The sequence below is a fragment of the Sus scrofa genome, chromosome 10 (assembly GCF_054392235.1).
Source record: "Sus scrofa isolate SSC_HxYL_T2T_F1_AM1 chromosome 10, Sscrofa_HxYL_maternal_Yorkshire_Landrace_v2.0, whole genome shotgun sequence".
Classification (NCBI taxonomy): domain Eukaryota; kingdom Metazoa; phylum Chordata; class Mammalia; order Artiodactyla; family Suidae; genus Sus; species Sus scrofa.
Window position 1 is genome coordinate 41122501 of NC_139392.1, and position 3802 is coordinate 41126302.

Below are 3802 nucleotides of genomic sequence, written 5' to 3' on the forward strand. Positions count from 1 at the left end.
CAGAATACGACCCAGCCACAGCGTCCTCTATACCTAGCTCTGTTTCACTTTCTCTGTCTCTCTCCCCTCCTCCTCTTTCTCCCTCTGATTCTGCCTCTCACTGTCTGCCTATCCTCCGTCCCTCCCTGTCTGTCTCTGTCTCTCTCCCTCACAAGCACACCAAAGCGGGTCCCCCCCCCCCCCCCGGAAAGGACGGATGTGAGACGGACACCCTCTTCTTCCCGTCTTGAAAGCAGGAGAAAAACCTTCCTCTAGAAGCCCAAGTTCAAAGCCAGCTGTTTCAAGGAACGTCTGCCTCTGGCAAGGGGGAGGGGGAGGGCGAGGGGGAGGGCGAGGGGGCGGCCTGGAGGCAGCCTGGAGCACCCACGGCATGCATTCAGAAACCTCGTGCATCTCTCTTCCGGTGCTATCTTTTGGGGGCACGTGGTACTCTTGGGCAAGTCCTCCGAACGATAGTGGAAACAAACATCTGTCTTCTCTCCCACACCTGATGAATGCAGACAGACACACTGGAAGAGCACCCACCCCCCCTTTTCCCCCAAAGGACTCTTGTCACTGTACAGACGGGGGGGGGGGGGGGGGGGGCGGCACGGGGGTGTCACACGCAGTCTTGGTGGCTCGTCTATGTTTCCAATCCGCCCAGGCAGTGCAGGCGGCCACCACTGCTGCTGCCACCTCTCACCGATCGTTCATCCTGTCCGTCAGTGCTATGACAGCACTAAGCTCTTCAGGGAGAAAATGCTCCCTGCCTTTCCTCTCGGAGGGCACACTGAGGGCACCCACTCCCATTAACAAAGTTTATTCACCTTGACAGGAAGAAAAGAGCTTGGGGTTTCTCACACCGCTGCAGATGACACTTTCCTACCGACTCTGGAATTCTCTTGCTCATTCTCCGGTGGGCCCGCCCCCCCCATTTCAGGAGAGGGTGTTTGGTTCTGGGTTGGGGTGCGTGTGTGTGCGCGCGTGTGTGTGTGCGTGTGGGTGTGTGTGTCTGGGTGTGTCTGTGTCTTGCTTTTTCATTTTATTGGAATACAGTTGACTGACAAAGTTGTATGAACTTACAGGGTTGTTTCTGGGTGTTCGTCATGGCAGTGAAAGGAAACACCAGGATTTCCCTAGAAAGCCATCCCGTTCACCTGATCGGTGGCGTGAAGGACATTCACATCCTCCTTGAGTTTCGCATTTGAAAGTGAGGGGCGGGTGCGTGCAGCAGGTCCCCCCCCACCCCACCCCGCGCCCCGAACGTGCCTCCCGCAGTGGCACTAGGAGTGTGTGCAATGAAAGGGACAGGACACCAGACACCAGAGGACCATTCTGACCCTCCTTTCCTTCTCTCTTCGGAAAGCAGGAAATAAATCTCTTGGGTGAAAGAAAAGTGTGCTCCCTGCCACGAAATTTGGGGGGGGGGGGTGTCGGGTTGGCGATAAGGACTTCACTGCTCCCATGGCTCCTGCAATGTTCACGAATCCTCCAAATCCTCAAGGCAAGATGGTTCACAACCAATACATGAGCGAGCTGTCAGAGACACCAGGGACTGAAACACTCCGTATTAGGGAGGGGTCCTCACTCACTTTCATGCAAAGGCAGCGACAACAGCAGCCTTTTCAAAGATGGCTGCAGGCAAGAGGGTGGGGGAGATGATGGAGAAAGTGGTGGTGGCGGCGGCGGCGGCGGCGGCGGCGGCGGCGTGGCAGACTTGGATCACGTCCATTATGTTCATTCAACAAACAGTCGGGGCGACGGGAGAATGGCCGCTTGGTGGTCTGTGTTTCTCCAGGCTCCCTGACCCACTCCCTGCCCCACACCCCCAACCCCCCACACCCCCTTGGACATGGGCAGGAAGGTTTCTAGAGAAGGCAGTGCCTGACCTGCCGGCTCTGTCACCCTGGGGGGAGAACATTTCGGAGAGTCGCCAGAGGCTTCAGACTTCCTACCCCTCTCCCTCCCCCACTCTGAACCCTGGTAACTAGACTTCATTCAACCGACACTTAGGATGGGTCATCCAACTGTTCTCTCATGAAGGAAGGAAGGAAGGAAGGAAGGTGGGTCGGTGGGTAGGTGGGTGTGTTTTCTGCGTGGGGTGAAGCCTTCCCTCCCTCGATGCAAGCCTGATATCCTCACCTGTCACAGAGACTGGACCCCTAAAAAACTACTGTGTCCGGTTTTCTCCCATTTAGGGGGTTCCAGAGTGTGTGTGCGTGCGTGCGCGTGTGCGTGCGTGCGTGCGCGTGCGTGTGCGTGTGCGTGTGCGTGTGTGTGTGTGTGTGTGTGTGTTTTGAGGGCCACACCCACGGCATATGGAGGTTCCCAGATGACGGATCGAATCGGAGGCTTTAGCTGCTGGCCTCCTACACCACAGAAACAGGAATGCCAGGTCCGAGCCGCGTCTGGGACCAACACCACAGCTCACGGCAACACTGGATCCTTTACCCACTGAGCGAGGTGGACAGGGATCGAACCTGCAACCTCATGGTTCCTGGTCGGATTCATTTCCACTGCGCCATGGCGGGAACTCTGCTTTGTGGTTTTGGCGTTTGGATTCCAGAAGGTGGCGTAGGGGTCCCTGTTCGTCATCTATTGGATAGAGACTCGTGTGTGTATATGTTCATCCCATCCTCCTCATGGATCCCTCTCCCCCGCCCTCATGATTTCTTTTTCCCCCTCTGCTTTTTAGGGCTGCCCTCGTGGCATATGGAAGTTCCCAAGCGAGGGGTTGAATCGGAGCTACGGCTGCTGGCCTACGCCACAGGCACAGCCATGTGGGATCCGAGCCGCGTCTGCGACCGACACCACAGCTCACGGCACTGCCTGCCGGATCCTTACCGCCCCCCTGAGCGAGGCCAGGGATCGAACCCACACCCTTCCCTGCAAAGGTTCCTCGTCGGATGCGCTTCCATGGTGCCACGACAGGAACTCCCCCGTGATGGTTTTTTTTCACGCTGGTGTTCCCACCAACAAGGAAGGAATGGCCCAATATTCTGGAATCACCTAGAGGGGAAAAGACGCTGAAAAAGAAAGAACGGAGGGATAGATGGATGTAGATGGATCACTGAATCCCCTTGACTGTACACCTGAAACGAACACAACATTGTAAGCAAGCCCACTGTACGCCGAGCTAAAGCAACAACAACAACCAACAACCACAACAAACTTACATCTTAAAAAAAAAAAAAAAAAAAAAAAAGAAGATGTCCCCTGCAGTTCCCATCAGGGCTCAGCGGTAATGAACCCGACTAGGATCCGTGAGGATGTGGGTTCGATCCCTCCCCTGGCCTCGCTTGGTGGGTTAAGGATCCCGTGTTGCTGTGGCGGTGGGGTAGGCCCGCAGCTACAGTTCTGATTCGACCGTGAGTCTGGGAACTTCCATAGGGCTGGGGCGTGGGCGTTAAAAAAAGATATACTATATGCATACTATATACATATGTAGGAGTTCCCGTCATGGCTGGACGAATCCGACTAGGAGGCCTGAGGGTGCGGGTTCGATCCCTGGCCTCGCTCGTTGGGTTCAGGATCGGGTGTTGCCGTGAGCTCTGGTGTAGGTCGCAGACAGGGCTCGGATCCCGCGTTGTGCTGGCTCTGGTGTAGGCCGGTGGCTACGGCTCCGATTGGACCCCTAGCCTGGGAACCTCCATGTGCCATGGGTGCAGCCCTAGAAACAGAAAATAACTACGTGTGTGTGTCTGTGTGTGTGTGTGTGTGTCTGTGTGTGTGTGTGTGTGTGTGTGTGTGTGTGTGCGTGTGTCTGTGTGTGTCTGTGTGTGTGTGTATACAGATAGATATAGATATACAGATATAGATATAG